Here is a 9,968-nt window from a genome sequence, read left to right on the forward strand (position 1 = left end):
TTTGAAAGTGGATTTAACATGGGGAGGAATAATTAACACTAAAGCCCCTTTTAAAAAGTGATAGGAAAGCCTACTATCATAGGCACTTCCTAAACTACATACATATAAATATGTAAAAATTATTTAAATGGAGTTACACTATAATGTGGCAACAGGACAAAATAAATAAATAAACAAATACATACATACATACATACATACATACATACATAAAAGGCTTAGTGCCAGTAATGAGTTTTTTCTTTGGAGTTGCTGGCCAGTGAGAGCTCATAAACTTTAGAATGTGATAAACTATTGTTACTACTCTTGGTTATGCTCTAGAATTGATGGTAAGACCCTGTTGCTGAAGACAGCACATACTTGACTCATACTTGAGACATGGAGAAATCAAGTTGGTACTTGAGTAACCTGGAAGCGTCATCCACACTGGCTAGCTATCATAGTGCTAGAAGGTGCTATGTATTCTACTAGAAGAGAAAAGCAACCATCCATCTGACACAGCTATGGACCTTGGGAACTACAATAATGATTGATTTGTCAAGCTGTGCTCACCAATGCAATAGATGTTCAAACATCCTAGGAGTAACCAATCATTTTCTGGTTTAAGTATTATTCCGTAAGCTATCCAGACTTGACAGTATTGTTGAATCAACAATCTGCCTAGACGGTTCATAAGTACTAGGGGAGATCCAACTAGTATTATCCTACGAAATGGACATAGGATTAAATTCATTCCCTAATGACTTATTGTTGTACTCATAGATTGTTACAGCTCTCAACCTTCCTCAGAAAAGCTACTCTTTGCAGGAGATGGAAACTAACAGAGACATACAACTGGCCAAGGTGCAAAAAGTAAGAGACTGTGGCATGCTCACCCCTAAACGAGACGACTATCATATCCCATCCTCCCAAGACTCAGAGGTTAAAAACCGGAAAAGGTGAATGAATATAAGGAGTCACTGGCAATTAATAACTGCTGGGAGAAAGTCAGTTTTCTTTAAGAATGTTGCCTCTGATAGGACTGTCATACTCTAGTAGAAGGCCACATACTTAGGAGTATATGGGCAGCACATGGTTGAGGGATCATCACTGAAGACGAGGTCAGAGACTGGTAGAGATAGGTGGGAAAAAAGAGGACACAAAGTTAGGTGGATGGGAACAGGATAATGAAAGACTAGAAGCTATGACTGCAAGAGGCTTGACATACCCTGATTAAGGTAACATGACAACACACATGACAACAAACCCACACAGACATGCACAAGCAGAGAACACTGTTTAGGTTGGAAAAGGATACCTTGAAGTCAGAGAAAATAAAAGCAAAGAAGAAATAAAGATACTTACAACTTTTTGTCAAAAACTATACAAGGAGGAAAGTATGGGTGATAACATTGAAGAGCTAAAGGTCAGAAGAGATATCAGGACTTTCAGACTTGAATTTTGATAGAATTCATTGCTAGCATACTCTCCATAATGTTGATACAGCGAACATTAAGGAGAAATTCTTAAGATTGAAATAATATGCTAGAATATGAAATTTTGGGTTCACTAAAATAAGCAGTGAGTTAAAATGGTAAAAGCAAAGGATACATATGAAGAAAATTGTAGTTATATCTTTAGATATCACTGTAAAAATGTTAACAGTATTTTGAAATTTACCAGATAGGTACAGAAATAACAAAACAAAGAATATAGAAATAAATTACTGATCACTTGTTTTGTACTTGGATTAGTACAATATAACTTCAGACAAACAACAATAAAGTAAGGATATATAAAAATTAGAATAACCATCTAAAAAAGAAATATAAAAATAAGCTAATAGGAAATTCAATGGAATCATTATAACTACTAAATAAATAACCCCATAAAACAATAAAAGGGAAACAGCCTATAGCTAGACAAGGAGGACAAGGAGCTAGGACCTATAGACAGATCCTAGACCCAGGGAGAATCCATTCCTATTATAGTGCTAGAAAGTGTTATGTAAGCTAGTGGAGGAGAAAACTGATCATCAATAATGCCCAGCCATAAACTCTGAGCTATAATAATGACTGGCCTATTAAGACAACCCCACTAGTGCAATCATGGCACGAATATCACGGAAGTAACCAACCACTTTCTTATTGGATTTAAGTCTTGTTCCATAAGATGGAGCACTATTCCTGGCACCATTATTGAACTCAAGCACCTATGGTTATACAACACATAGGACCTAAGGGAGAAGCTACTACTACTATGCTGCTCAAAGGAAGCAGTACAAAACTGACTCCTAACGACTTGTCATTATACCCATAAATTAATGCTTCTTTCTACCCGTATCTGAGATGCTTCTATTCACAGTATGGTGATTAACACAGGAACCTATAACTGGCCATGGTACAGAGATTAGGAGACTTCAAATGCTTAGCCCTGAAAGCAGTGTGTGTGTGTGTGCGTGTGTGTGTGTAGCATCCCACTCTTAAAGCTCAGGAATTCTTGTAAGAAAATGGACAAAATGAGTGTAAAAGCCAAAGGCAGTAGATGACTAAGGGCAAATATTCAGGATAGAGCAAGATATCTGCACATATAAATTCACAGTGGTTGCAACAGCATGCACAAAACCTATGGGAGCCAAAATCTTAGCATGAAGAAGAGAGTTGGGCACACGATCTTATCCCAATCTCTACAAATATTGGCAGTTGTTAGCTGCTGGAAGAAGAAGAGATAGGTTTTTTCCTAAGAGCATAGCCTTTGATGAGTTGACTGTACTCCAGTGGAGGAGCACAGATCTGAGAATATTTGAGAGACACAAATTGGTCCTGAAGAGTTTAATTTTTTAAAAGATACAAAGTTGGGTGGATAAGGAAGAAGGGTGGATCTGGGAAGTATTGAGGGAGGAAAGTGAAGGTTATCAAGACACACAAAACACTCTTAAAGATCCAACAAAAAAATCTAGAACAATGAAAAACCCAAACGAAAACATTAAACACTGAAGCTGCTATAAACGAGGAACAGAACTATTGTCAAGTAAAGATCAAGAGGATAGTTTCATGACAAGAACAATTCCCTAAGACATAACCATCCTAAATATATGTTTACCTAAGACCTCAAAATCAAACAAAAAGCAAAAGGTTTGGGAGAATAGACCAATCCCAATTATACATGGAGACTATCATTTCTGCAACAGTAGTAAACACAGGTAGGTATTAGGGCACCTGAGGAGATTGGAAATATTGTGAGCATGCAGGTGACCCTAACCTAACCAAACTTTGAAGAAGCTCCAAAAGTAGCAAAATATATATTATTTACATCAATACATGAAATATTTACCAAAAAGAACATTTCTGGGTATTAACAAGAAAATGTAAAATAATTCAATTCGTATAATTTTGTGCCCTACAAAATATAAACTCTAGTAGTAGAAATTAACTAGAAAATAATAACTAAAGGAAATCTTGAAAGTATCTATATTTTTGCATACTGAATAAGCAATAATTTGAAAAAGGGGGGATGGAGGAAAAAGGAAAGTGGATGAAGTAAAAATTAAAAAGAAAAGAAGAGGAGGAAGTTTGGAGAGGGAAGGAGGGAGAGGGGGAAGATGAGAGAGGGAACATGGATGATCTGAAATATCTCTTATTTGAGTAATAGACTTGAACAGCTTTCTTGTTTCCGATATCTAAATATGGTCAAATTAGAGTCTATTGAGACAAACAGATATGAGTCTTCTGATAATAATTCTATCCTAGACACTGTAGAAATTGGGCAATCTGGGCACCTAAGCTGGGAACCTTTACTTCTTATGGCTGAAAACAGTATTTGAAAGGAAGAAGTTCTACATAGTTAGATCTGCTTGATCAATCTCTCGTCTAGACAGCCTGGTGGACAGCCTCTTGAGTACAAACTCCCTCACCGACAATTCTCACCTCACGTGCACACCACCAGAGCTTCGCTTTCCTGAAGGGCTCTCTACAGCAATTCAGGACCCTTAAAAGACAAGAGCAACCAGGTAGCCAGGAGGTTAGCACCCTACTTGAGGTAACCATAACCAATAGGGGAATAGGGGGTCAAGTGGTAAGTAAGGCAGCCTCCCCATCTTTCAGGGTCATTCTCTGTGCTTCTCAGAAATCCTAGCAAAGCCAAGCCCTGCTGCCCCTAACAATGGATTCTTAATGTCATTCTCTTACCTTGCCTGTTCTTCATCACTGCCTGCCAGGTTCACCTCCCAGAAAACCTCCTGCATCTCAAGCCTCCTGTCTTGGGCTCAAGATAGACTCAAGCTCTAAGAATTTCCTGTCAAAACAGAAATGGTCATTATTTTTACTCCTGACCTCCATCAGAGAATAGACATACACACACACACACACACACACACAAATCAAGCTATGGACTTGATCATTTTGGGAGGTTGAAGTCAGAGCCTTGTGCACACTAAGTAAGTAGTCTACTACTGAACTACCCAAGCCTTTTTTTTTTTGGTCATTCTTAAAAGAGAAACAAGTCACTAACTTCAGGGAGATGGAAGAGACCGGCTGAAGACTGTCATCCCAGGGACTGGATATCGCTTTTGCGTTTTTCCCCCTGACATTAACATTGAAGAGCCAAGAGCGAGCAATCAGCCAGCCAACAATCCTTGAGCTATCTAATTCCCAGGCCTCTTTCAGACACATAAAATATACATATGTGGAGAGTATCTAAAAATGGAAATTGAATCCTGACAAATTTAAGACATATTTTGGACCTGGACTGTCCCTGACAATTCTTCATACAAATTTTTTAGGGGAGAAAGTTGGGGCCATGTGCCCTAACTTAATGACCCCAGTGACTAAAAGGAGGCAAGGAGCAGAACAAGTCCAGCCTTGGAGCAGTTCCTCAAACACACAGGCAGCCAAGGCTTCCTCCCCTCCCTGCCCATCCTGACCTCTACAGTGAGTCACCTCTCCTCCTTCCAGCATGGCCAGCAATCCATCAAAGGAAAAGAGACATCCTCTCCCTTTTAGGAACAAAAATCTTCAAAGCACTGACTTCAGAGCTGCCTGGGGACTTTCCAAGAAAACCATCAACAGGACAATATGGAGCTTTCCAATTCCTTCACCTCTGACCTGAAGCTTACTGAGTTTCCTATATACAAACACAGCAAGAAGGAGGATACAGGAGTGAGGAAAGCCCAGCGCTAGCCTCGGTGAGTTCCCAGTGAAATGGGAGAGCGATCGTGAACATCACAGGAAGCTAATATTCTTGGGCTTTTACAATAGGCTCTCTGAGAGCAACATTTCAGGTCATGATACTTCAGAGGGCAAATGAGAGACAAGTGCTACTGGTGATGTGCCTGCAGACCAATTCCGAGAGGAAAACTAAGCTAATGAGACAGTGAGAAGCATAAAGAATAGTGAAAAATTTGACAAAGGTCTCAACTGTGGGTCTGTTTGTTGATTGAGGTTGTTTTGTTTGGAAAGACAGTTTCTCCCCCGCCCAACCCTGACACCTTGACTTCTAGTTCTGTGGCCCTTGCTGGAATATGATGTTTTTTCCTCCACAAAAATTCATAGTGGTAGTTTAACTCTTCAATCTGGAAAGATTAGGATGTGGGATGTATTAAGCAGCATTTGAGTCAGGCACTGACTAATGTCTTGCAGGTATGAGTAAGCTAGTGATGAGTTCGGTCCCTTTGCTTTTTTCCCAACCTGCTTGCTTGCCCACAAAACACTCACCAGAAGGCAATCAGATATAGTTGACCAAACTTGGACTTTCATCAAAGTTGAACTGGGAGCCGAATAGATTTTCTTTTATTAAATATCCGGTCTATGCCATTTTGTTATAGTAACACAAAACAGACATTTGCCCATGCCCTGGGGTCATTTACAAACAAATAAGTACCTCTTTCTATAAGGGCAGGATAAGCCCACCACTGTGTCTTCAATAGGCACCTAAGCTGGCCTACTGTGACTCAAGGAGCAACTTGCTTAGCATACATTTGCTTGCAATAGATGTGAAATCCATACCTTGCTCCAGGATTAACATTGCCCTTATAAGCCTTGAGACTCTTAGGCATTTTTTTTGATTGTTTTTTTTTCATATCTGAAGATAAATCTTCAGGAGGTGTTCTGATTAACAGTGGAATGGAATGTAGACCCTTACCCTCCCTGACTTTGAAATTATCCCATTGCAAGAGATATGGAGACAAAGTGTGGAGCAGAGACTGAAGGAAAGGCCATCCAGAGACTGCCCCAGCTGGGGATCCATCCCATATACAGTCACCAAACCTGGAAGCTATTGTGGATGCCATGAAGTGCTTGCTGATGGGAGCCTGATATGGCTGTCTCTTGAAAGGCTTTGCCAGAGCCTGACAAATACAGAGACAGATGCTTGCAGCCAACCATTGGACTGAGCACAGAGTCCCCGATGGTGGAGTTGTAGAAGGGACTGAAGGAGCTGAGGGGGGGTCGCAGCCCCATGGAGGGAGCAACAGTATCAACTGGTCAGACCCCCACAGAGCTCCCAGCGACTAGACCACCAACCAAAGAGCACACATGGCTCTGGCCGCATCTGTGGCAGAGGATGGCCTTGTTGGACATCAGTAGGAGGAGCAGCCCATGGGCCTGAGAGGCTTCAATGCCCCAGTGTAGAGGAATACCAGGCCGGGAGGGGGGGGGGGGGTGGGTCCCCCCCCGAGCACCCTTACAGAGGCAGGGGAAGGGTATGGGGGATTTCAGAAGGGGAGACCTAGACAGGGGGAAAACATTTGAAATGTAAATAAAGAAAATATCCAATAAAAAAGAAAGGACAATTAAAAAAAGAAAGAAATTATTCTATGGTAGCCCAAATTATTGAAAGACATTTCTAAGTCTTAAAAGATTTCTCAAGCCCAAGTCCTTATATCTGCAAATTGTTGTGCTGAAGCAGATTAAGGGTGTATGCAAATGCTTCAGTATTCCTCTTTTCGGGAGATGAGGTCTGAGTCTCATCACTTAAGTGTGGGCTAGCCTTATTGACTGATTTCTCCAGAATACTGGGGCCTAAGTGAAATTTTGAGAGTTCTGAGACCTGAGCCTAAGAGTATCTATCCACTCTTGAGATATTCCTACTCAGAATGTAACCACTGTATAGTAACAGACACAAGCCGCATGGAGAAGCCACACAGAAGTACTTCTGTGTGTACCAGTAAACTTCCTGCATCCTTATAAATAAAGCATGTCAGGCTTTCAACATAGCTTAGCACCCAGACAACTACATCCCAGCCACCATCTGGGTGCACCTGTACAAGAGACCCTGGGTGAATCTTGCCCACACAATATCAGCCTACCCATAAACGCATAAGAACAATTATAAGTTACTGTTATAGGCAATCGTGTTTGGTGTGTGGTTTTTATGTGGTAATAGTAATAGCACATGCTTATGATGAACTAGTGAGAGCCAAGCCTCAACTGTGTTGTTGGTAAGGGGCTGACTCTTCTAACTCACAGCCTTTACTTTATGGTTCTTCATTTCTCTGGGGAAGGTGGAGAATTCTAAAAAGATTCCCAACTTCCAAATGTCTACAAAGCATTCATCGAAATCATTGTCGGTAGAGGCTGAGAAGACCAAGAGCTCCATGGTACAAACAATTACACAAAAACAAGCAAACAAAACACCATGAAGCTCAAAGAGTAAAGGAGAAAGTCGGTGCACACTTGGAGTTAACTCCCTTGACTCTCAGTCCCTTGCTGCTGCTGTAACTCAACTTGCTATTCATCTGTTCTGGATCAGAGGAAAGTCTTCAGTATAGAGTCTGCCAGACATTAAGCCCTTCTCTGGCAAAATTGCTCTGAGAAGTTCAGGACTACAACTTATAAGTTGATCTGATCTCCTCAAGCTTATTGCATTGCCTAGAGGGGCAGATTTCCAAATGGCACCATTTGAATTATTTAGTATACCTGTCTTGAGGATATACAACTGTGTTCCAGGAAATGAGTAAGACATGGACATAAATGACATAAGCATGAATAAAATAGTGTGTCATCCTGGACCAGGTTGCAGAAATAACACGATAAAGTGTGATGAAGCAGGTACTCTAATAGCATCATCTAGCAAGCCTGGGGAGACACAAATGGGCCACTTTTAGGGGACTGAAACACAGTGGTATCTTTTGAACTGACTTTAAAGAATAAACAGATATCAACAAAGCAAGAAGTGGGATCAGATGAGAGTCCATTTAGAGGGAAAGAACAGGTAAAGCAGGCTTTGCATCTTTAAGTAGTCTGGATGTCAAATAAGTTAGAATCCTGGTAGAACAAGATGGGAGTGAGACACCTGGGCTGACAAGGCCAGGCTTATACTCAGGATAAATATTTGGAGCTAAATTCTGCAGGATGAATCAGATGCCATAAAGCAATATATTTCACAATGTATATTTTACAACAGTGCCTTTGGCAGTGGGAAGATTCTATCAGATGTGTGTATGAGTCATATGGAACTGAATAACACTCCAGACATCACAGTGGCATAGATCAGTGGAGATTTATTTTTCATCCTTACACTTGCATTTTGACTAAGTGTAGCTGACTTAGGTTGGGATTAGCTGGAGGAATTGGTCCAAGGTTAGGAATAACATTAAAGTCACGAGAGCTGAGACTGGAAATGTTCCATGCAATATGCTAATCCATAGCTGTGTGTGACTAGGATTTAAAATACAGTTTCCCTATGCTGCATTAGCAACATTTTCAGGACTCATAAGCCATATGTGGCCATTGGTTACCATGTTGAACAGCATGGAGCCAACGGCCTGTGAGCATCATGCCCAAGTTTTATTGTGGCTACTGTGATACATGTCTTAGCCACAATTCTCTGTTTGTGACAAGGACACACTACAGTGGTCGGAAACACAAAGAGAATGTGAAAGACTGTTACCAGAAATGAATGGAAGAGCAGGCCCAGAGCCTGATTGACAAAACAATGATTGCATTTCAACAAGGAAAGATCCCTCTGGCTCAGTTCTCTGCTCCTCTACCTTCAGGGACCATGATCCCACCTCCTCCCAGTCTCCCAGATCCTCCTTTGCCTGGCATCATGCCCGCATCCCACATGGGAGGCCCTCCCATGATACCAATGATGGGGTCCCCTCCTCCTGAGATGATGCCTTTAGGACCAGCTCCTGGGATGAGACCACCCATGCAAGGCCACATGCCCATGATGCCTGGGCCTCCAATGATGAGACCTCCTGCCCACCCTATGATGGTGCCCACACAGCCTGTCATGACCAGGCTAGACAGATAAGAGCAGAAGTGTTCTTTATCATTTTGTATTTCTTGTTCTGTTTCACCAGGAGATCTTGGTGCTGAGCCTGAGTTTACTAGATGCATAGCAAGGAACTTCCCTTCCTAACAGAGAGAATATTTTTGGAGGGAGAAGTGCTATAGAAAAGTTTTTACTTATATTGTGAATTGTGAAAATAAAATGGTCAGCTGTTTTAGCTTTAAAAAAAAGAGAGAACCGCATGGAGTCACAAAGAGTTCTTTTGGACAGTGCTGACTTAGTGAGTAAGCTGTGAGCAGTGTCTCATTTTCAAGTTCTACAAACCTGTATTAATTACCAGTCTCTTCTGAAATAAGTGACCACATACTCAGTGGCTTAAAAAAATCCAAATCTTTCTCCTTTCTGATTCTTAGACAAGATTAAAATTAGCATGGTGACAGACAGACAGACACACACATCCACATACACACACACACACACACACATTGGTTTCTCTCTGGAAGCTTCGAGGTAGACTCGATTTTCCTGCCTTTTTAACAGCTGGAGATAGTCTATCGTCACACGCCAGATGCTAAGTCTGGCTTTTTCTGTGAGATCTCTTACAATTATGTTAGATTTATTCATCTAATCCAAGATAACACTTCCATCTCAAGATCCTTAGCTCAGTCACATATGCAAGATCCCTTTTTCCATGTTAAGTAATAATCTACATATAGATTCCAGAGAGAAAAATGTGGGCATCCTCAGGAGGCAGGGCT

The 9,968-nt window shown here is 41.1% G+C and overlaps 1 pseudogene; it reads left to right on the forward strand.

Moving 5' to 3' along the window:
* The first annotated feature begins 8,751 nt into the window (after positions 1–8,751).
* On the forward strand, positions 8,752–9,231 carry LOC114609648 (annotated as a pseudogene).
* Positions 9,232–9,968: the final 737 nt, after the last annotated feature.

Source organism: Grammomys surdaster, unplaced genomic scaffold, assembly GCF_004785775.1.
Source record: "Grammomys surdaster isolate TR1022 unplaced genomic scaffold, NIH_TR_1.0 129, whole genome shotgun sequence".
Taxonomy (NCBI): Eukaryota; Metazoa; Chordata; class Mammalia; order Rodentia; family Muridae; genus Grammomys; species Grammomys surdaster.